The sequence below is a fragment of the Mixophyes fleayi genome, chromosome 1 (assembly GCF_038048845.1).
Source record: "Mixophyes fleayi isolate aMixFle1 chromosome 1, aMixFle1.hap1, whole genome shotgun sequence".
In the NCBI taxonomy this organism is placed as follows: domain Eukaryota; kingdom Metazoa; phylum Chordata; class Amphibia; order Anura; family Limnodynastidae; genus Mixophyes; species Mixophyes fleayi.
Genome location: NC_134402.1, coordinates 248,885,472 through 248,910,747, shown reverse-complemented (window position 1 = coordinate 248,910,747; position 25,276 = coordinate 248,885,472). Strand labels below are relative to the sequence as shown.

The window sequence follows — 25,276 nt, the reverse complement described above, 5'->3', positions numbered from 1 at the left end:
TGTACGTCCCAACTGAACTCCGCTCTTGATTAATATATTTCTACCAATGACAATGGTGAAACATCTAAACTGGTGGTTTGGGAAGCCCACAAATACTTCATCCGTGGCAAATGTATACAATTAAGTACATTCCTCAAAAAGCAGAAGGTGGCTGTTAGAGACGCTCTTCTTTCAGACATCAAAAAATTAGAAACTAATCACAAACATTCCCCTCTCCCCTGAGACACTGGTTGAGCTACAAAATAAATGATCAGCTCTAAACAAACTGTAGAATGATCGAATGAAATTAGCTTGGAGATGATTCAGAAATAAATATTATCAATGGGGTGATAGACCAGGAGGCCTCTTAGCAAGAGCTTTACGTGCCCAAAGATCTCTCACTTACATACATTCTATCCAGGATAGTAAGGGAGTACTGAAGCACACAGACCAAAAAAATAGCTGTAGCGTTTCGGGATTACTACTTCCAACTATATAACATCCGTCCCCAATCTTCAGCTGACGCCTATGCCTCTAGGGAGGGAGAGATAAATAGATATCTAAAGAAAAGTAACTTCTCCAAGATCTCACAAGAAACTAGTAAACTACTAGATTCTCCTTTTACACTCGCTGAACTATCCGAGGCCATCAAATCATTCCCATTAGGGAAAAGCCCTGGGCCGGATGGTTTCTCGATCTCATATTATAAAGCTTTTATGGAAAAACTTAGCACCATTATTTTAGAGGTCTTTAATGATGTATCTAATGTAAATGGCTTTTTGCCCCAGTCATTAGAAGCTCATATCATGCCTAAGGAGGGGAAGGATCCTGCACTGTGTCCCAGCTACCGCCCGATTTCCTTACTTAATATAGATGTCAAACTATTTGCCAAATTAATTTCTAACCGGCTGAAGACCCTTCTTCTCAATTTGATTTCTAATGATCAGGGTAGGTTTCATACCCGGAAGCGAGGCGAAAGATAATACAACTAAAATTATAGATCTTATACACTCATTCTCTACCTCTTCTACTCCCACGGTTCTCCTGTCTACAGACGCTGAAAAAGCATTTGACAGGGTGGACAGGAGTTTAATAAAGGGGGTTCTGGGACACATAGGGATTGGCCCCTCTTGTTTAAATAGAATGTTGGCTTTATATAGATCTCCATCAGCCAAAGTCAGAACTAACTGTATTTTATCTGATGCTTTCTCCATTTCTAATTAAATTCGTCAGGGGTGTCCACTATCCCCTTTAATCTTTGTTATATGTATAGAGGCTCTGGCGAGGGCTATTAGATGTAATCCAAACATTTCAGGGCTCCAGATAGGAAAGAAAAAGTATCGTCTTGCTCTGTTTGCAGATGATTTATTAGCTATTGTCACTAAACCGGTTATATCTCTACCTAACTTGATGTCGGAATTTTTAAGGTTTGGTCACCTTTCTAATTTTAAAATAAACTACTCTAAATCTAACACGCTTAATACCTCTGCATAAGAACAAATAATTGCTGGTCTTAAGATGGCTTTCCCGTTTAAATGGCAAACATCACACTTCGCTATTGTTGGGTTTCCATTGCAAAAACCAATGACCAACTCTTCCGCCTAAATTATTCTCTCTTGTTATCCAAAATTAAGAGGGAATTAGGATCTTGGTCCCTTTCCAGGTTTTCCTGGTTCGGCAGAATGAGTATCATAAAAATGAATATATTACCCAATATATATATATATTATGCAAGCGTTACCGATCCAGATTCCCAAGCAATTTATAGATAATCTGCAGAAACTCATCAGTGGCTTTGTCTGGGGGAGGCAGGAAACCCAGATTCAAACATTCTATTCTGTATAGATGAAAACATGAAGGGGGTGTTACCAATATTCCAGAGTTATCTCCAGGCAGTATATTTGAATAGAGTTTTGGAGTGGACTAGAGGAGGTAGTGCTAAACAGTGGGTGGAAGTGGAAGCTGATTCTAGTGAAACACCACTTTGTGCTCTGCCCTGGCTATCCAAGATCCCTAAAATAAACCACCCCACAGTTGGACCCACCTTGACTATGTGGAATAAGATCCGCTCGTGGAGAAGTGTGTTGGCTTGTCCTTCTCCTTTGTCCCCCTTTATGTCTAACCCAGACTTTCCTCCTGGTCTTTCCAGAACTCTGTTTAACAGGTGGTCTAGAGCAGGGATTGTCAGCCTCGGCCAACTGTTGGTTAATGGGAAACTTTGCTCTTTTCAGGAACTCCAATCTGCCTATTGTCGAAGTCAGCAAATTGGATAAAGTCATTTAAATTAAAATCAAGCAAACTTGGTTGTCTTTGTCTGAAAAGATGCGTACGGTACGCTACAGCGTAAAAGGGCACGCTATGGCGTAAAAGGGCGTACGCAGCTGCAACACGTGGCAGCAATAGTATTTAGCCTTTTACATACATTCGCACAAACACGCATACTTGTAAAATAGTATACATTAATGGTAGTTGCAACACATAGTCATTTATGTCGAAATATAGTAGTATTTAAGTTTTATATTATAAGTTATATGCACATTAGTGAAATATATGGAACAGGTTGAAGGAATCATATCATGTGTGGTATCATAATAAACCTCTTAACATTTGCTACTGTTCGGTTCACTCTGTGAAGGAATCGCAGAGTGCATACACAAGTTATGAATGATAGGGAATTATGAACTACTTAAGACTAAGGAATCTTGGCGGGAAGAGCAGAGCATACCCCCTGGAGAGATGACCCCCTCCTTTGGATTCTTTAGGATGAACTAGCCAATGATTGACAACCCCTTGGACCTTCCTGAAACCTGGACCAATAGAAGCAAGCTATACCATCTTCATTGTTTTACTGTATTCCTGTGTGCATATAAGCAGCAGCTTCTCATCTAGTGTTCAGGCATCTTGTCCCCAGACTTCAGGAGTGAATGACTGTACACTGGATCCAGAGCGCCTGCGATAAGTAACGGCTGTACTTATTATCATTTCGCTTGAATATATTATACTACTTTTTGCGAATAAATCTTTGTGCGTTGGAAACACAAATCGAGGTTCGACAATCGTTATTGATTAGCGACAATACGCACTTAACAATTTGGGGGCTCATGAGCTTTGGAGGTTTCGTTGCCAGACGATAAGCAAGACCAACGGATTTCGGTTCCTCAACAAAGGGTGGAGACGCGTCATATACGAGTAAGAACGCAATGTGTTCAAAACCTGAATTTTACTCTGTGTTGTGAAACCGAATGTCCGTTTTGCATTGTCTAGGGCATGCTAACTAGAACTTAGGGACAAAAGAGAAAACTGTTTCTTTTTACTGTCATTGTGCGTTTTAACTGTATTGCATTGCTTAGCGTATGTGTATTAACTGCTGTGCGTATGCGAACTTCCGGTAGATTTGCCACGTGGTTAAACAATCGATTTGATAGTTATACATGCATAGTATAAATCACTTGCGAAAGTCTCTGAAACATTATTAGTCTTGTTGGGAACATTGTTGATTTTCTGCGCAGAAAACTAAGGTGTATGTGTTTGTTGATTGTATGATTTTGAAGTGAAAGTTGATTTACTGTCAAAAAGACAGGGATATCGGATGCCGTTTGACGAGGCGGGCTGGACAACCGAGGTAGTATACAAGGCAGGTATACTGGCAGCAAAAGCCCTGTTTGAAAAGAGAACAGTTAAAAAACTTTTGGAAACTTTCTCCCCAAGAGTAATCGCAAAGTTTAGCGATAGTTAGTAGTGCTAAGCGGTGCGATCGGACCGCATGGTTTTACAACCGTGCTTGTGACTTGGGTTGAACGGCTGGAGGAATTACGCTGGTACAAACGGGTAAAAACTCCAGTACTACCAGTTCAGTAATACTCAACAGATTTTGTGGAGACCCAGGATATCGAGGAGCTGATATTTCCGTTGTCCATAGTGATATTTCTGTGTTAGGAGGTGTGTGGGCGTAGCCTGTGAAACCGTCCATGGATATAAATCTCTAGTAGGTTCTGTTTGAAAGGAGAACAGGTAAAAAGTCTTTTTGCGTAGCGTTGAGAAATAGGTTGTTTTCACAATGGGTGCTAAGCAAACGCTAGAGATGGTTGATGTTGTACTGCCTAAGGAAGGGCCTATTGGTTCAGCGAGATTTCTCATGTGTAAGAAATATGGTGCATACGCAACTGCGTATTGCGACACGTGGGTCAAGATGACCAAAGATTGTGATAGGCCTTTGCCAACAATAGGAAGTTTTATTCAGAGGTACTAAATAACGTAAAAGATAAAGTGTGGTTGATTAAGTCAACAAAAGTGAGAAATAGACATAGATTGTTTAAAATTGTGGCAAATGGAAGGTAACACGTGGCAGAGCAGCGAATGCACAGCAGAAGTAGGCGTGGCGAAAAGCACGCGCACAACGGAAGTAGCCGTTGCGAAGCGTGGAGAACTCAGCGCAAGTGCGCCCCCGCCACCTTATGTGGTGGGAGGGGTAAGTACAGCCGTTATTAAAACTGAAAAAAGACAAATTGCTAAGTTATATCCTGTTTTAAGTCAGTTTAAAACAAGTGTATCAGAAGATGAAGATGAAGATGAACCCACTGTGATTTCGGCCATTGCTCATGCTGTTAATATGCTAGAGGTTCAGCGTAAGTATGGGAAAGGAGCAATGGCTGAGATAGGTGAGAGTCGTGTGATCACAAGGAGTGATAGCGTTCTAAGTCTTGAAACAGCAGATCCGGTAGTGACTTCTGGAGCCAGTGAACCAGTGGGTGCGTACCCAGTCCGCACAATATCAGTTCCCAATGGGAAGGCAGATAAGGGTGGTGTAGTCCCTTTAAAGAATGTTACAATGCATTGTCCCTGGACTAGATCAGAATTACGTTCCATTATGACCGAATTCCCAGATCCTAGAAAGGAGTTGGCTAAGTGTCAGAAATTTGTTAAAGACTTAGGAAATGCACACGAACCAACCAATAAGGATTGGCGTGTAGTGTTGAGGGCGTGCCTTCCTCCCAATACTGACATACAAAAATTTGTGAAAGATTGTTTGTTGGATGAAGAGGACACCTTGACGGATGAGATTAACCAAGAGAATATAGAACAAATTGTCAAACATTTAGCCATCTATTATCCAGTAGTGGTAAATTGGAGTAAGATTTTCACCATTAAGCAAAAGGATAGCGAAACAGAAGCAGACTATTTTTCTAGGGCTCTAGCATCAATGACACACTTTACCAGAGTAACTAACATAAGAGAGGATCCACATCACAGGGAAGTAGCTGTAGGGGTGTTAATGGATGGTCTTAGGGAAAATTTAAAAACCAGAGTACAAACCTCATTACCTAATTGGAGAGGTATCACAGTAGACTCTCTAAGGGAGTCTGCTGTGGAACATGACAAAAATATCTTTAGAAAGAAAGAAGAGAAAGGTGATAGGTTGATGACGGTGAGTATTCAGGCATAGAGGGAATACGCACACAACCACAAACATACCAAGCATACCACTCAAGTAAAAAGGTAATGGTATGTTTTCGCTGTCATAAAGAGGGACACATAAAAGAGATTCTCTCCAGAAGCAAGGAAAGAAACATCAAGGGGGGAATCATATAGGTATCCTCCACGGAGGAACACATATAGGCAAGAGAACACACAACTACCTGCGCATGTTATAGCAGCAAATATTGCGCGGGAAAATGATAGTCAGCGCTAGGGGTCAGGTCATACCTGTAGTGTACAGCCAGTGAGGTTAACTGAGGGTCAGAGAGAAGAACCAACAATGATAGTTGACATAGCTGGTAGGAAACAAACTTTTCTTGTAGATACAGGGGCAGCCAAATCTGTGATAACCTCTCCTTTTAATCTACAGGTGACCAGCAAAACTATTCCAGCTATGGGGGTAACGGGAAGAGTATTACATTATCCTCTAACTAAACCTGCTGAAGTTACTATCAGGCCCCTAAATACCAAGCATTCGTTTCTCTTGGCTTCGGCGGCTCCTACTAACTTGCTGGGAAGAGACTTGTTATGTAAAATGGGATGTGTCATATACTGTACTTCTAATGGTGTGTTCTTAGATATACCGCAGAAGGTCGCACATGAGGTGCAGGATATATTGGACACCCCTCAAAGGTTAATGTTACACTCTCATGTTATAGAACAAAGTCCATCTCAAGTAAAGGGGATGTTGCTGGAAATACCAGGTTCACTATGGACCAGAGATGGACAGGACACTGGACTGATGGCAAACGTAGCCCCTGTCATGGTAAATCTAAAAAGTGGTAGGATAGCTCCAAAAATCCCACAGTATCCATTAAAACCGGAGGTGGAACTAGGGGTATATCCTGTTATTGAGAGGCTTTTACAACAAGGGATTTTAATTCGTACAGCCAGTACAGCAAATAGTCCCATTTTCCCTGTGAAGAAGAGTGGGGGGAGGGGCTATAGATTAGTCCAGGACTTAAGGGGAATTAATAAAGTTGTTGAGAGCCAATTTCCCGTAGTGCCGAATCCAGCGGTCATCCTCATGCAGATTCCACTATCTGCTAGTCACTTTACTGTCATTGATCTATGTTCTGCTTTCTTCTCAGTCCCTCTTCACCCTGACTGCCAATACATTTTTGCATTCTCCTACAGGGGAGTGCAATACACATGGACCAGACTACCCCAGGGGTTCATTGACAGCCCCAGTATTTTCTCCCAAGCCTTACATGACTGTTTGCAATCCTTTCAACCCCACAATGGGTCTGTTCTAATTCAATATGTGGATGATTTGTTGCTGTGCTCTGATTCTTTTATGTCATGTTTACATGATACTAAATTGTTGTTGCTTCTTTCACAAACAGGGCACAAGGTGGCAAAGGACAAATTACAGCCATGTCAGACTAAGGTCAAATACTTAGGACACTGCCTCACTAAGGGGCTAAGACACCTGGCAACCAACAGGATTGAGGCCATACAACACATGACTCTGCAGCAGAGCCAGAAGCACATTCGTACTTTCCTGGGGATGTGTGGATACTGTAGATCCTGGATCCCAGGTTTTTCTATTCTGGCATTACCATTGCAGGAGCTAGTCTCTTCCTCAAAACCAGAACGTGTCGTACACACTGAAGAGTCAGAGCAAGCGTTTTTTAATCTTAAAGATAGTCTGACTGGAGCACCTGCATTGGGAATACCTGATTATTAAAAGCCTTTTGAGCTATACTGTACGGAAGCTGATGGTTGTGCAGCAGGTGTCCTCACACAGAAACATGGTGACGCTAGCAGACCAGTAGCATACTACAGTGCACAATTGGACAATGTGGCAAGATCACTCCCAACATGTCTCAGAAGTGTAGCAGCAACTGCTCTTCTGGTAAGTAAGAGCGAGGACGTAGTATTAGGACATAATTCAACTGTCTATACACCCCATGCTGTATCAGCTCTGTTAAATTCAGCCCAAACCAGACATGTTTCTTCAGCTAGATTCACAAAGTGGGAACTAGCCCTGATGGCACCCTCAAACATCACCATCAAACGATGTAGCACCTTAAATCCAGCTACATACCTTCCATATGTGTCTCTAGAGACACAAAGGGTGGGAGGTGAGGAGACCCTGGTTGATGAGTTAGGCAAGAATACTGCAACGCATGACTGTATGGAACACCTGAATCAGACCTTTACTGCAAGGCCCGACATACGTGACACCCCCTTAGAAAATGTAGATTTTACCTTTTATACAGACGGGAGTTGTCATAGACAGACAGAGACGGCAGAGCTATGTACTGGTTACGCTGTGGTAGACGATCAGGATGTGGTAGAAACTGAACCCCTTTGGTCCACCTCACTCAGCCCAGGTGGCGGAACTAGTAGCATTAAGGAGAGCGTGTGAGTTGGCAGAGGGTAAATCAGCCAATATATATACTGACTCTAGGTACGCCTTTGGGGTAGTGCACGATTTTGGGGCCCTTTGGCGTCTTAGAAACTTTACGACAGCAGCAGGTACGCCAGTGGCACACTCACAACACATAAAAGGATTTCTGACAGCGATACAGTTACCCAGAACAGTAGCCGTCATAAAGTGCAAAGCCCATACCTTTGAAGAAGACCCAGTGTCATTGGGCAACAACAGGGCAGACAAAGCTGCTAAATGGGCAGCAGGGCAACCTATGACGGTATCGACCGAGACTATGATGGTTTTTCAGACATTAGACATGCAGAAACTAATTGAAATGCAAGATTTGTGTTCCCTGCAGGAAAAGGCGGTCTGGAAGGCGAAGGGATGTGGTCAATAGTCCTCAGGACTCTGGAGGGATGGACAAGGTAAGCCTGTAGCTCCCCGAACGTACTATCCAAGCCTGGCTGAAACAGCACACGGCCTGACTCACCTGGGTAAAGAAGGTATGTGCAAACTGGTGAGAGCAAACTGGTGCGCTCCTGGATTTTCCTCTCAGGCTGGTAAGAAGGCAATGTCATGTCTTACTTGTTTGAGGAAAAATGTCGGGAAAACTATTCCAACTGAGCCATCCCACATCCCTCCTACAGACGGACCTTTTCAGGTAATACAAATTGACTATATCCAATTATCACTGTGCAGGAATCTAAAGTATGTGTTAGTATGTATTGATGTGTTTTCCGGTTGGGTAGAAGCATATCCGGCAGCCACTAATACTGCTGTGTTCACTGCAAAGAAAATTGTATAAGATTTTGTATGTAGGTTCGGTATCCCTAGAATCATTGAAAGTGATAGGGGTACCCACTTTACTGGTGATATCTTCCAAAATATGTGTAAACTCATGGGAATCGGTAGCAGACTTCACACCCCTTACCGACCACAAGCCAGTGGTAAGGTGGAGAGAGTAAATGGTACTATAAAGAACAAGCTTGATAAGGTAATGGCTGAAACTGGGTTGGCATGGCCTGAGGCTTTGCCATTGGTCCTCCATAACATTCGGACCACTCCTAGACCTCCTCTTAATCTGTCCCCCTTTGAGATACTGTTCGGACGACAACCTCATTTGATTGTGAGTCCACAAGACGACTTAAAGTGTAATAATGAAGTGACTGTACAATATCTTATAAGAATGAGTAGACAGCTAAAGCAACAACAACAAAAACTAAAAATGCTGTCATCTGCTATGCCAGAAACGAACTGTCATGATGTTGAACCTGGAGACTATGTTATGATCCGCAATTTCTTACGTTCAGGTTGTTTAACAGACCGTTGGGAAGGCCCGTACCAAGTGCTGCTGACCAGTACTACATCACTGAAGGTTGCAGAGAGAGACACTTGGGTCCATTCCACCCACTGCATGAGAGTCCGTAACCCAGAGAAAGTGCAAGATAAAACGAAAGACCGACGACATAGATTTGTCACTTGTGAGTCTGTTCCGGGAGACCTAAAGCCTGCAGTCGAGACAACTGAACCAGAGACGTTGCCCCAGAGCTATCTTTCCAGAGATGGAGTGGCGGTTTTTGTTTTTCTTTTGTTCCAGGATTTTCCTTGTTTTTACTTTTTCTAGGACATTCTATTTTTATGAAGGAGGATGGAGGACGGAGGAGGGTTCTGGTAGTGGTGCGGATGAGATGGAGGCAGAGGAAAGGTTATTAGGATACTCAGAGCAGCCCATTATCAAGCTTGGTCCGGGGGTCATGAAAAGGTCTGCTAGCTCAGGAACTCGGAGGCAGTGTGAGGGGCTATTGTCTGATGAGTATTGTATCTGCAAGTTCTGCGACTCCCTCGTTGAAGAGAGATGCATCCAGCGATGTCAGTCCACCAGTAATCTGAATGTGGGCGGGCAGCCTTTGGAGGATTATCACTCCCTGGTGGGTAAGGTGCTAAACCAAACCGAGTGCTGGGTGTGCTCTCATGTGCCACAGGGGCAGCATATTATAGGACTAGTGCCATTCCCTCTAAACATATCCGAAGTACTCGAATTGAGGGGTGGGAGGCCCATAGACGGGAGGTACAATAACACTAGATCACCTAGTCTGACGCTTCGACAATACTCCATAGACAGATCTTTGCTGTGCCTAAATATCTCCCATACAAAACGTCTGGAGAGTTGGGAAGCTGACCCATCAGATCAGACAATGGCTCGCCACACTCATTTTAGAGGGAGACTCACAAGGTCACCAATAGGCAGGAATGTTGATGGAAGTCACAAATTAGGGCGTATAACCAAACATAAGAAGGTATCCATTGGAAAAGTCTCTATAGATAATTGTAAGAATGTCATTCATGCGGACACGTGTCTCGAGCAAATGGAGACACTAGGCATGGGTAGTTTTAGCAAAACTCTGTGTGATATAATTAATGGGCATGCTGTTCCTTATTTTCTCCCTGATGATGTGTATTTTGTTTGTGGAAGGAAAGCTTATTCCTGGGTGACTCCGAGTTCCAAGGGCTTGTGCTTCTTAGCTAAACTGGTTCCTGAAATCATGACTATTACTCATGAAGAAATGGTTGGTATTCACAAGACTACCTCACCACCATACATACACACACAGTATGAACACCGTGGCAAGAGAAATAGGATTCCTGGTGAGGAACCCATAGCTGCAAAATTGATTAGTGAAACTGCTGGTATCCAAGTTATGGTTGGTCTAGATCTCACCAGGACCGCTCGGGGAACATTAAACTTTAAATATATCCAAGACCTAGCTAAATTAATAGATAATATCACCGAGATGTATGATGACACTTTCAGGTATACTGGAAGGGAGCTACAAGCGTACAAGAAGGAGTTGGTGCAACATAGACTGGTACTAAATTATCTCACCTCTATTACTGGTGGGTACTGTGTAACACTGGCCACCCAGTTCGGTGTAAAATGTTGCACGCACATCCCCAATAATATGGATGACCCTAAAGAGGTTATAGACCGGAAGATGGATGAAATTCTGCAACTGAAATGGGAATTTCGAAGGAACCATAACTCTTCGTTATATGAGGTCGGGGAAAGGGTGGCAGGTTGGTTCTCGTGGTTGAACCCTGTGAAATGGTTCTCCGGTCTGGGGGAGTGGGTACAGGAAATGGTTGCTAATGTAGGCAAGCTCCTTCTCCTTATACTGGGAGTCATCTTAGCGATTGGTTTGTGTGTCAAATGTGTTCCTACTGTGTTGAAGTGTGGAAAATGGTCTCATAGGAGTAACACTGAAAAAGAGACTGAAAGGGTGGTACCAGATACCGAGATCATGGTCTGTGAAGAAGTATTGTATAATCCTGAACTTGAAACGGTGATTGGGTGATAGTTTATTACACTATCAAAGGGTGGAGCTGTCGAAGTCAGCAAATTGGATAAAGTCATTTCAATTAAAATCGAGCAAACTTGGTTGTCTTTGTCTGAAAAGATGCATATGGTACGCTACAGCGTAAAAGGGCACGCTACGGCGTACGCAGCTGCAACAGGTGGCAGCAACAGTATTTAGCCTTTTACATACATTCGCACAAACACGCATACTTGTAAAATAGTATACATTAATGGTAGTTGCAACACAGTCATTTATGTCGAAATATAGTAGTATTTATGTTTTATATTATAAGTTATATGCACATTAGTGAAATATATGGAACAGGTTGAAGGAATCATATCATGTGTGGTATCATAATAAACCTCTTAACATTTGCTACTGTTCGGTTCACTCTGCGAAGGAATCGCAGAGTGCATACACAAGTTATGAAAGACAGGGAATTATGAACTACTTAAGACTAAGGAATCTTGGCGGGAAGAGCAGAGCATACCCCCTGCAGAGATGACCCCCTCCTTTGGATTCTTTAGGATGAACTAGCCAATGATTGACAACCCCTTGGACCTTCCTGAAATCTGGACCAATAGAAGCAAGCTATACCACCTTCATTGTTTTACTGTATTCCTGTGTGCATATAAGCAGCAGCTTCTCATCTAGTGTTCAGGCATCTTGTCCCCAGACTTCAGGATTGAATGACTGTACACTGGATCCAGAGCGCCTGCGATAAGTAACGGCTGTACTTATTATCATTTCGCTTGAATATATTATACTACTTTTTGCGAATAAATCTTTGTGCGTTGGAAACACAAATCGAGGTTCGACAATCGTTATTGGTTAGCGACAATACGCACTTAACACTATTCTCTGCCCTCCATCGAGTATTGGAGATACATTCAGGTGATAGATTACGTCAAGTCTATTGGAGGTATTGGATCACTAAGTAGAGCATCATGTGCTTATCTAAAATTGCCCCCACTCATACCATATCAGGGATTTATAAAATAGATGATCTATTCCAGACAGCACCATCATACACGGGTCCCTGGGAGCATGATCTAGCACCTTATATCTCAATTTTTGTGGGCCAAAATCTATCAAAGGACCCATAGTTGCTCTTTGAGTGTCTCGGTTGTTGAAACACATTATAAACTACTGTCCAGATGGTATAAGTGTCCATCCACACTACATAAATAAAATCCACAGATGTCCTCATTGTGTTGGAGATGAAATGAAGCTGCTGGCTTGTTGGTGCATATATGGTGGGAATGCCCACGAATTTCACCCTTTTGAAGCAAAGTTATTAGTCTCTCGAAAGCCATTGTTGGACACGAGATCCCTGAAGACCCTGGTTTTTAGTTGCTGTCTCTTTCTAACATTCCTTCATCTAAATACAAGAAGTCACTTTTAAAGCATTTAAACAATGCTGCCAGAGCAGTTATGCCTACATGTTGGAAGTCCCGATCCCCTCCTACGATTAAGGATTGGCTTACTAGAGTGAAGTATTATATGTCTATGGACGATATCATTTTCTCTGCAAATGACATATATTGAGATTTTACGGCCACCTGGTTCAGCTGGATGGAGTTCAAGGAATCAGAAGAATTTAAGATTCTTCTCTCACACTGCCGCCAAATTGTTGAGTGGTACACATAATAATAATATTATTAATTAATTAAAAAAAACAAAACAAAATCAAAAACAAAAAAACATCTTTTCTATTTACCAATGATTTGCGTAAGAGACAGTCCATTCGACTGGTTATTTGTTTGTTATGGCAGATACTTATATTCCCCTCATAAATAATTAAAGAATCTTTGAAGAGTTTCTCCTTCTCCCCCTCCCCTTCCATTTCCCCTCTCCCATCATGTTTTCTCCTTTTTCTTTTCTTTCCCTTCCTTTCTCTGTTTCTTCCTTATGTTTTGTTTATCTCCACTCTTAACTTTTTAAAAAAAAAAAAAGAAAAAGAGGAACATTAAGTTTTTGCTCCAGTACAATTACCTATATATAATTTACTGTTATATAGATCTTACAAATTTGTGGGCATACTTCCAATGTGTCTTATGTAACTCAATGCACAAATATACTTGTGACAGGATGGACTGCCTATGCCACCCTGTCTGTTGTTGCTGGGAACCGGCTGGACTTACTTGTTGCCACCGTCCCCTTTCACTAATCAGAATACGCCCCTCCTGCCACAGTGGGAGGGACCTGCTGCCACCACTGAGCTCCTTTTATGGCACTCAGAACCACATTCCTTCTGGGTAACTGACGCTGCTAACGTACCTCGTTGCTGTTGTACCTGGGCTGGTACTTCTGACCTCTTACTATGGATCAGGGTTGCTGTGGATGGATCCCCCCTGGACCATCACACTGACAGGGCTGCATGGGTAGCAGGCAGAGCGGTGGTACTGGAGAACTAGGTCCGACCTCAGAATCAGCCGGAGAACGGATTAGAGTTTTGGGTCTAATCTGTAGGTCACAGGATTTTCAGCATGGAAGATATTTTCAAACAGGTCTTTGAAGCAAGATGTTTATTTGCTCTCACTGGTTAGAGGTACCAGTGATCAGGTCAGATGTTGAAATCAGAAGAATACATTTCAGTGTACAAGTCAGTGCATTTTATACAGATTTGGACACAGGCTATTTTTAGAATCAGGATGTAACCTGCTTACCAAAACAGCTTTACATGCATCGCAAAGCTAACGATATTTACACTTGTCTGTGATATCTTACAAATCCAGTAATGTCTTGCATATTGTCTTTAGACACAGAAAGTCTAGTAACAAGGTCTTAATTAACCCTTCCTGCCTTCAAAAGACCTCACATATCAAAAGATCCAATCAACATGCATCCTCTCTTTAGACTAGCAGGATACGCATCCCCAAAGACGGGTACAACAAAGCATTTTCTTGCACCAAAATATGCAAAAGGCTTTCAAAATGAAGACTTATTGTATCAGGTATACATCAGAAATAAGGTATTTGCTTTTGAAAGGTTAAAACAGAAAAAAACAAATTTTGTACCCTGGTCTCAGAAATAAAGATTTCCTATCTCACAATATCAAAAATAAGTGCAAGTGCAATTATAAATAAGCGCCCTGCGCTATTTCCTTTAAATAAATTTATACCAAATGTTATTTATCAGTGATCCAGTCACAATACTGTTCCAGTTTTTTTTACATGTGTGTACTTCTACTTTCAAAATAAAGAATTTATAAAAGAAAAACTCCCATTCTGTTCTAAGCTGGTTACAACATGACTTTCCATTTTCATGCTAACCTTCTAAAATCCATTATTTGGGGATCATTTTTTACCAACGATATATCAAACTCTACTGTCCAAAATATGCAGTTGAAGGTTTGGTTTACCCATAAATCTGCTTGTCTGGGCATGATTAGCACTGTGAAAATAACTAATCTCCCTAATATTTTCCAAACTATTCCAATTTGTATTACTATTAAAAGCAACGGATTCTTTACAAGTGACTATCCCTTGTGTTGTATACCTCACATTGCTATGCTGGAAAAGCTTAAGACACGCACACATCTCATCATATGTCTCGCCTCTCACTTCTCACCAAGGCTTCCACTGGACACACATCCTTAAAAAGCACAAAAATCTCACTGAAAAGTAGTTGACCAGGCCTACCCAAGCACCAAAGTCAAACTATGTGGCTTTTTAATCTTGATTCACAATGTTTAACAAATTGCTTTTCTTACTCTTCTTTTATGGCATTGTCTTTAGGACATAGAAACATAGAATTTGATGGCAGATAAGAACCGTTTGGGCCATCTAGTCTGCCCATTGTTTTATTAACCTATGGTGTGACAGGATGGACCGCCTATGCCACCCTGTCTGTTGTTGCTGGGAACCGGCTGGGCTTACTTTGCCACTGTTCCCTTTCGTTATCCAAAAAGCGCCCTCTTGCCGCCGTAGGAGGGGCTTACACGAGCTGCCACCACTGGACTCCTTACCGGCATCCAGTACCGGGTTTCTTCTGGGTCACTGACGCTGCTAGCGTGTCTCCTTGCTGGTGTACCTGGCTGGTAACTCCGGATCTCTTACTATGGATTCGGGTTGCTGTGAATGGATCCCCCCTGGCCTATCACACTAACCAGGGCTGCTGGGTAGCGCAGAGCGTTGGCACTGGAATAGCTTGGGTCCAAACCGCAGAGACAGCCGGAGAACGGATTAGATTTTAGGGTCTAATCTGTAGATCACAGGAAAACAGCAATATTGAAGATGATTCCATGCAGGTCTTTGGAGCAAGATGGTTTATTTGCTTACACACTGGTGGAAGGTTCCAGTGTGGTCAGGTCAGATGACAATTCAGAAGAACACTAACATGCTCACAGAGCTCCTCTTTTATACAGTTCAAAAATATTCTATTTTTAGAAACAGGATATACTCTATTGACACAAACATGAATTTACATACATTTCAAGGCTAACAAAATTTACACTTATCTATGAAATTCACTCTGGCAAAGGCCACACAGTAACGACCCCCTGATGAGGTCTTTGGCCAGAGCAGGCATGACACTTCATCACAAAACTTTGTTAGCACTTTCTGCTATCAGACGTTCTTGCACATGTCCTAATTGCAGGTTTCCACAAGCAACCTTACAAATCCTAAACAAAGACACTTCCATACTAAATACATCCCAATACACAGAAGACCTCCATCCACAAAGGCCTATTGTATCAGATATATGCATCAGAAATAGGCATATCCTTTAGCAAGGTTAAACAGAGACAAATTTCTTCCCTGGTCTCAGAAATAACGACTTCCTATCTTACACTAAACAAGAATAAGTGCAAATGCAATTACATAAATAAGTGCCCTGCGCTATTCGCTTTAAATAAATTTTTACCCAAAGTTATTTAATAGTGATCCAGTCACATTTGGTAAACTCAAACGTTATTTGATCCCTTATTCTTTATAAGGATATTCTTATGTCTATCCCAAGCATGTTTGAACTGCTCTACTGTATTAGCCTCTACCACATCTGATGGGAGGCTATGCCATTTATCCATTACCCTTTCTGTGAAGTAGTTTTTCCACAAATTTCCTCTGAACCTACTTACCTCCAGTTTCAGTGCATGTCCTAGTGTTCTAGTACTTCTCTTCCTCTGAAGAATGTTTCCCTTGTTCAAAAACCCTTGATATATTTGAAAGTTTCTATCATGTCCCCTCTTTCCCTTCTCTGCTCCAAACTATACATATTAAGATATTTTAGTCTTTCCGAGTAAGTTTTGTGTTGTAGGTTATGCACGCCATTCTATGTACAGTCTCTAATATATTTATATCCCCCTGGAAATATGGCACCCAGAAATGAACACAGTATTCTAGATGAGCCAAACTTTCTCTCAAATTACAGTCCCATCTCTCAGGTCCCATGCCTCTTCGCGCTTCTAGACAGACTTGCCTAGATTCGCCTCACATGCTTCCTTACTACAAACAAGCTATTGGATCCTCTTCAGTCTGGCTATCGTTCTCCACATGCCACAGAGATTGCGCTGACAAAGGTTTTCAATGATCTGATCACAGCTAAAACTGAAGGCCATTACTCTCTTCTAATTCTCCTGGATCTCTCTGCTGCATTTGACACTGTTGACCACTCTCTCCTCATACAAATGCCTTCAATCCCTAGGTCTTGAAGGCACTCTCCTATACTGATTGTCATCCTACCTATCTAATCGCTCTTTCAGTGTTAATTTCTCTGGATCCACCTCCGCTCCGCTTCCTTTATCAGTTGGAATACCACAAGGATCAGTCCTAGGTCCTCTGCTATTCTCTATCTACACCACTTCTCTTGGAAAACTAATAAGCTCTGATATGGATAATCAATTCACACAAAATGGAAGTTGAATTAAAGCTGATAATAAAAGTATAGGATGCTTTAGAGTTAATGAGTTATAGTGCATAAATATATATTGACAAATTAAGCTGTTATTCTTTTGAGACAATATCGCTTAAGGTATGTGGGGAAACATGTCTAAAAAGTATTGCAAAGCAGTAACGTATTTAACTGAAATGTGCCCCCCATTAAGGGAATAGGGAAGCTGTGGTACCGTAAGTTAGCGCCTGATAAGATATGGAAAGATTAATTTGGATTAATGCTTATATCTGGGGGGTGATGGGAGATGTTGATAGTTCCTGAAATGTGGAGTGATATTATTGGTTTAAAGTCTTACATGATGCTTTTTATCTACGTATTAGTCTGTGTTTTTAAGGTATAAAAATGCTTGCAAAAGTAATATGAATTTGCCATTGTTCTATTTGAATTGAATGGTCTGTATTGCGCATACATAATAAATAGAGAATATTCTGAAGAGACTTGGCTTTTGGATTATTTCTGAATATTGCCATAACAAGCTCCTTCGGATTTCAGTATCATCTCTATGCGGATGATACACAACTTTATCTATCCTCTTCTGATCTCTCACCTTCTGTGTCTCACGTTACTGAATGTTTTTCTGCCATTTTATCCTGGATGTCCTCTCGCCAACTCAAACTCAATTTTTCAAAAACAGAATAATATTCCCACCCAAAAACAGAAGTTACCTATCTGACATTTCTATTTTTGTTGATAACATGACCATAAATCCCACCCTGCAAGCTTGCTGCCTAGGTGTAATCCTTGACTCTCAACTATCCTTTTTTATCCACATTAACTCTATATGTAAATTATGTTACAAACATCTAAAGAACATTTCCGGAATAAGCGCATATGTCACACAAGACTGCAAATACTTTAATTCATGCACTCATCATCTCCTGCATTGACTATTGCAATTCCCTCCTTACTGGTCTTCCCAAAATCAGACTCAAATCCTTACATTCTATTTTGCATGCAGCGGCTAGACTGATTTTCCTTGCAAATTGTTCTTCCTCTGCTGAGCCACTCTTTCAGTCTCCACATTGGTTGCCTGTTTTTCAACGACAACATTATAAAACTCTGCTACGAACATAAAAGGCCATCAACAAAATTGCACCGACATACATCTCTTCAGTTGTCTCAAAAGATCTCCCAACTCAACACCTCCGTTTTGAACAAGATTTGCGTCTCTCTTCCACTCTCATCACATCCTCCCATTCCCGGTCACAAACTTTTTTTGGGCTGCACCCAGTTTGTGGAATTTCCTCCCCCGCACAATAAGACTTTACTCTACTCTTCAAGCGGTCTCTGAAAACCCACCTCTTCAGACAAGCTTATAATATTCCTCAACCACCATCTTAATCTCCCTAGGTTACCACTCTCTACACAGCTAACACAAGACAACAACCCTCTGAACAACATTGCTGTGTTACTGATCACACAGCCCACTCAATACTTTTTACCTTTGTATTCTAGCTGAAAAATATGCAATATAATGTAGCACTTATCCTTGTGTGTCAAACTCCCATTGCCACATAGATTGTAAGCTTGCGAACAGGGCCCTCTTACCTCTATATCTGTCTGTATTACCCAGTATTGTCTTAATTACTGTTTGTTAAAATTGTAAAGCGCTACAGAATTTGCTGGTGCTATATAAATGCTGATGATGATGATAAAATCCCTCCTAAACATTTAAACAATGCTGCCAAATTAATAAACTGGCGGTAGCCTAACCCTCCATCTACAGCAGAGGAGTTCAGAACTAACCTTCATGTTCAATTAGATATCACACTTGCAGTTTTGTATATATGTGCAGGAATTACACTGACCTGGTTGGAACTTAAAAGATACTGATACTTCTAAACACTGAGACTCCTGCTGCGTCCACCATCTTATCTTAGACCTTAAAATATGGATGTAACCTTACCAAACTATTTATTCATTTTCACACAGCTATGGTTAACTGTCCTAAGTCTCAAGTTTTTAAGATCATAAATTCTGGATTCCCCTTATCCCCACCCTCACCTCATACTATGCAGTCTGTTATTTTATTTATTCATTCCCCCCAATTGTCAATACTGGAGACATGTCAATTGTACACATAATAAACAATAGAAGACTAGACCCAATCAGTAAAGACAATGGCACCAGGCTGATCCCTAGGGTCAAACCCACACAGCCCTAATAATAAATATCACAAAACATGAATTGGACTTTAGCGCCATTGGCTTATCCACATCTGTTTTCTAAAATCAACTGTACAGCTTTATTTGTTTATTGCTGATTTACAGTATTGGTAAATAAAGATTAAATTAAAAAATAAAGAATTACATGACAGCCAAACTCCTAAATTACAAAGTAAAAGGCATTTTGCTTTTTTTAGTGAGTATTGGGAGGAAGAAAAAAAAAAAAAAGAAAAAAAAAAAAAGTTAACCTAATTTGTGCTGAGGTACCAATGTATACAGGACATCCTTGTATATAATTATCAATTAACAATTATCGTTCCAAACCACATCATATCATTGAAAGAGATTTTTAAAGTAAACTAAAAAGATTGTTCACCATGGAACAATGTCGTTCCAATTCTGCAATGCCCTCTGCAGCATTGGAACGACAATTTAGCTATTTACCTCACATTTGACAGCTGGTGGCAGGGGTGTGGAGGTGCGGCGAGAGTTCCTGCAGTAGTCAGAGTCTGGGCTCAGACTTAATACTGTATATTTCTTTTCCTGTTACCGCCACCCTAACATCATCAAAACACTACACGTCACACACGATACTAATGCTGCTATTGGACAAAATGTGTGCGCTACTGGGCATCCCACCGCCTATTTTCCATCATCGAGATATACAGAAAATATATAGTGTGGCTACTAAGCCAGGGGCATGAGTGGGCAGTAATGTATAGCGTGGTGTGGTGAAACAAGATATTAATATCACCTTAACCAGTCTGCAGCTCGTTACTCACAAACTGTAGATTATAAAAACATATACTTTTTCTAGCCCTCTGGTTCCCCATATTTGTCAGTTATATATAAACTTATATATATTGTATTTGAAAGTAGTTAAAATGTCTGCCAGCATGTAATGTTATCTAGTCCATTGTTTCAGCTTAGGTAAAAGGATTATTGTCCACCAGTCCTGTATGAATATACATCGCACCAGGAGGTCTCATTTATTAAGGTAGGGAAAAGATCCACAGACAGAGCTCTATGTTAAACAAACTCTCCTGTATAACCACAGAATAATACCTATCCTTAATTATATCAAGAGTGGCTCATCTGCTATCCCTTTGTCTGTATGTTTATCTGTGGAAAGGTAAACACAGAAAAGGACCAATCAGGCAGGTCCTGGAACTGGATTGAGTCTCGTCTCTCTGCTGTGAAGAATTCGCTTCTGGAGTGTTGGGCGAGTGGTGTTTCCAGGAGCAGAGATGAGAGTTCAGGGAGTCTTTGGCGGGGTGTGTAGGGGTGGCCCAACGCGTTTCGTCCTTGGACTTCGCCCGCAGTGGAACGCACAGTGCGCTTCACCAACACCGGAAGTCCGGCGCATGCGCACCAGGTGATCCAGGAGTACCCGCTCGGCCCAAGTCACGCTACCGCTTGGTACATGCTACAATCAATCCTAACTGCAGCGCCTACCCACGGGAGAAAGAGACCTGCTGATGACCACCAAACTGCTCTTGTAAGAGCTTCCTAAGCAAAAGTAAACCTATACCCGTTATTTACAGCAATCCCACCACATCAGAGCACATAGCCTCACACAACCAACTGCAGACTACAACAATACAGCTTAGTACATCATAATATCTACTAACCAAACCTAGAGGGTATCCTTACCATACTGCCCTCTATTACAAGCTCTTAAATCCCAAGAGCCTTAAACACCCCCACAAGCTAAAGACACACCCCATACAGAAGGTACCTAACCACCACAATATACGGTGCATTAGGGCTATAAACAGGGCAAAGAGCTATAGACCCACACCAGCAAACGAGCTATAACCTACTGCATATCCAAATCACCAGGAGTATATTGTTGGTACCGCATCTGTATCTGTGTTCTCCACATACCACCGCTGCACCCCCTCCCCCCTTCTCTCTCACTCTCTTTTTCCTCCCCAGGTCGCGCCACGGCACAAACAAGAAGACATTTAACAAGTTCGGTACCCGGAACACCCGAAGAATCCGTAACGGCAGCACCAATCCCAAAGACACTCCCGTCAAGCGCAGACGTCCAAGGTAAGCTCACCAAAAAGAGCCCCTACCACCTGATCCTAAAACATGTATATGTGTGTACACATGAATCGGCAGGCTGATCGGGACTTTTTGTTTTCTTGTTGTTCGTTAAAGATGTTGCATCAGGAGAAATTTTCTATAGTGTGTACCCACCCTAACTTTATCAAATTTGACACAGTACTGACGGTCTGCTCATATGACATTGTTGGAGTATCTTAACATAGTCATGTATGGGCTACTATACAAGACTATCTCCAAAAACAATCTTTCTAAAACTTCCTAAAATTGTTCCTGGAAAATTTTTGTAGGTTTTCACTTTTGATGCAGAGTTGGAATTAATGAACCGTCCTATTACAGTAGATGTGGTTGTAGCTGTCAAAGTGCAGAAATTTAGGGTCTAAAGTTTTTTCTATTTTTTTTTTAATAACAAATCTTTCTTTTTGCTCATTCATCATTTGGTTTCTATATCTTATCGGGGCATGAGATTCAAGCAGATCTGTTCTTCACATACATTTGCATAATTCTACAATCAGGTAAACAGCATATACATGTGAGCAAGTACAAATGTACAATATCAGGAAACTATGGATATTTTTTAAATCATAAATGAAGAGAAGAGCACCAGCATGACATTTGGGGGTACTGCAATGTTAGTGAGTGAAATTAATGTTACTCATTTGTAGTTACTGTTTATGCACTTGTTCTACGTGAGAAGAAGGGGTGAAATGAAAATAAAAAAATGGAGCATGAATGAAAAAATAGAATAGAAGAATACAAATATAGCAATCTGATTCCAAACTATTGATTAGTAGATCTTACAGCCTGTAATTTACAAACAAAAACATTTTAAAGGTCATCATATTGTGTAACTTGATGCCAAATTTAATCCTCAAGGTGTCAACTACAAGGGATGGATTTGATAGTAGCTACAAAGCTGGTATATGAGAGTATCTACAAATGAAAAAAAAATCTTTGTTACAGAACAGCAAATAGTCTGGATAGATAATGATTTTATTGCTGTTAAAATCTAAATATAAATAGATCAGTGACTTGGAATCTGGGATGGGCTATTGCCAAATTATGAAAGCATGCAGTTACCATACCAATTTCTAAATGGCACTGAGTAAATCAAGTTGTTCTGATTATTTAATAGAAGACAAGACAACCTACTATATAATATCAACTTTTCTGGGGGCGAGAGCGGAGTTTAGTTCTAATATGCTTATAGAACTGAAAATAAAAATTATTTCTCTTCTCAGATATCAGAAAGCAGTTAAATTGATGGATTAGGATTTCAAAAGAATTTATACGATACAAATGTTTCATTTCTTACTATACCAAAACAAGTCCAATTTACCTTGGTTAAATCCACACTACAGTGGAGCAGATCTAGGTGAATATACAGAAATTGAACAGCCTTCAGAATTCATTAGTCAAACGGAGTAGGTAGTCCTGCATCATATACCCTAAGTCAGCAGAATCGAGTTCTACCTACTCTGCAGTGAACATCTGATTACTACCTGGACACATAGGGAAAGCAATCTCCCAGAGGACCTCCGGTAAAGGGCATGAAGCTCCAGTGATTGGATTGCTATAGTTTCTTGCACAAGAAAGGTGATCTTGGTCTCATAAGTACCAGATCATCTCAGTGTCCTTAGTTCACATATTTCGTATTGTTGTAAATGTTAGAAGTTGCAGAATATAATAAGGTGTATATTTGACATGTTGAATACATTTTGAGAAAGTATCTTAGAAGAATGAATAAAACCTTTATAATTCCTATAAATTAGGATAATTAAACTACCAAATGAAAACCGAATCTGCCCTAAGAAACAAAAACAAAAAAAACAGGACATCCTAACTCTCAGAATGGTACTACCAAGCGCTGATGGTTATAGTGCGTAAAAATCGTCTCTCTTTGGTAGCAAAATCACTACCAAGTTCCAAACTGCCTCTGGAAGCAACATCATCACAAACATCAACTGCAGTGGTGTAAAGCACATCTGGGTTTGGCCCATGCCAGGAGACCGCTGCCTACCCAAATGGTTTCCCTAGTGTGGAAGAACTTGACTGGCACAGAGCACTGACCTCAACCCCAATCGAACACCAATGGGATGAACTGGATCAAAACTGAAAGCCATGCCTTATCGCCCAACATCAGTGCCTGACCTCACGAATGATCTTGTGGCTGAATGGATGCGAATCCCCACAGGCATGTTTCAAAATCTAATGGAAAGCCTTTTCAGAAGAGTGGAGGCTGCTACAGCAGCAAAGGGATGGGACCAACTTCTTACTAATGCCCATAGTTTTGGAATGAGATGTTCAACAAACACATATGGATGCGATGTTCATGTATCCACAAACTTTTGGTCATGTAGTGTAATTCAAATAAACAGTCTCCACCGACCACCAGTAAATATTAAGTCAAATTAAGTAGACTGCAGAAAGAAAAAGTTAATTTAACACATACATATCAAATATTTGTCTGGTCATGAATGGTAACCAAAAAGCTTGATGAAAAAAAATCCAAGTGAAGTAAATACATAGAACTGCACATATGTAGTAGAGATTAGTGTTAGCATCCTGGAGGCATATAGCCTATTTTGGACATTCCTACAGCCATGCACAAATGCCTAGAGAACAAAATATAACTTTGGCTTCCTTTGTAAAAAGATGCTGAAAATATCCAATTTGTTACAGATTGAATTACATTATAAACACTATAATAGTCTCCACTTTTTATAATAGAACAATAAGGCTTTTATTGTGTAATAAACAAAGTGTCATCTAAGCAAATTAAGTAAGAGGTTAATCAGCAGCAGCAATACTAGTCTATCTTTTCAACTGCCCCTCATCAAGGTACCGGACAAATAGTATAATATAAAGACAATTAAAATCCAACAGATTTCCTCTCAAATTCATCACATTGAGATAAAGAGTGATAAAAACACTGTTGGTCTTACAACAGTGAAATACTTTGGCAAAAAAAAAAAAGTTGTAAGCCATTACAGAAAACCACCTTTATATATATTTGTTTAAATGTATAAAAGTACTCCATCCTCAAGATTGAGATAAATTTACTTCCTGCCCACACAAAACATGGCGGAACTGGAGTTGCAGCGACTCCACCTGTCTAATCTCTCCATGTCATTATGTGTGAAAACGGTAAATAAACACACCCACCAGCAGGCACTCGCACACTGGCCTGCAGACAGCTACCAACCTACACATTTTCACATGTACATACCCCAATGAAGTCTATATGTGTCTGTGAGTACCCCACCACCACAGACACATACACATACACAGTATACGGGGCATAACTGGGCTTCGGGTAATGTGTATGTATTTACACGTCCCCCTATATGTCTATAAACGCACACACCTACCCGCTCTTCCTGTATAGATAATATATGTCGTCCTCGCCGCAGTCCCGGCAACAAGTCGGTGGCGTCGCTGCTTTTTGCTACCCCGGCTGTCTTGGCTGAGGTTGATGACGTCTGGAGCGTGACGACAAAGTGTCCCGGATTACAGAGGGTTAAGTGTGTAGAGAGGGGACTGCACCGGGAGTACTGGGAGCGCGTTCGCGATGCCTCAGATGCATGTCGGGAGCGCGCAGTGCCTATTGTATGCGCTGGTAATGCACAGGCTGTTAGCCTTTAACTTTGTCCTCTCAGTAGTCGCTTTTGAGTAGTATGAAGAGAAGGAGAAAAAACCAACAGAGGTCACAATATCAAACGCTTAACACAAATAGTTCAACTATTTTTATTATTCAGCTACTGTAAAACTAGGTAATTTGTGTAAAATAATTCACACTCCTGAAATTCTATTGTATGATTTAGCGTCTCAAAAACATAAATGACAGGGTTTTAAAATGGAATTGAAAGTGTTCCTGGAAATTAAGGGCATATTCAATTAGGTTTCCGGGTTCGCATCATCGCGGAACCTGCGCAGTATTGGCGGTAATAGGG

The 25,276-nt window shown here is 41.0% G+C and overlaps 1 protein-coding gene across 5 annotated transcripts in view; it reads right to left on the bottom strand.

The window, feature by feature from the left end:
- Positions 1 to 24,879, bottom strand: part of KDM4C (lysine demethylase 4C) — a 458,533-nt gene extending 433,654 nt beyond the window's left edge. Inside the window, exon 1 of one of the 5 annotated variants that reach the window (XM_075209370.1) lies at positions 24,695 to 24,879. The gene's annotated coding sequence lies outside the window, so the exon portion shown is untranslated. The remainder of the gene's footprint in view (positions 1 to 24,694) is intronic. The other 4 variants (XM_075209355.1, XM_075209363.1, XM_075209380.1 and 1 more) reach the window with 4 other exon arrangements.
- Between the last annotated feature and the right edge of the window lie 397 nt (positions 24,880 to 25,276).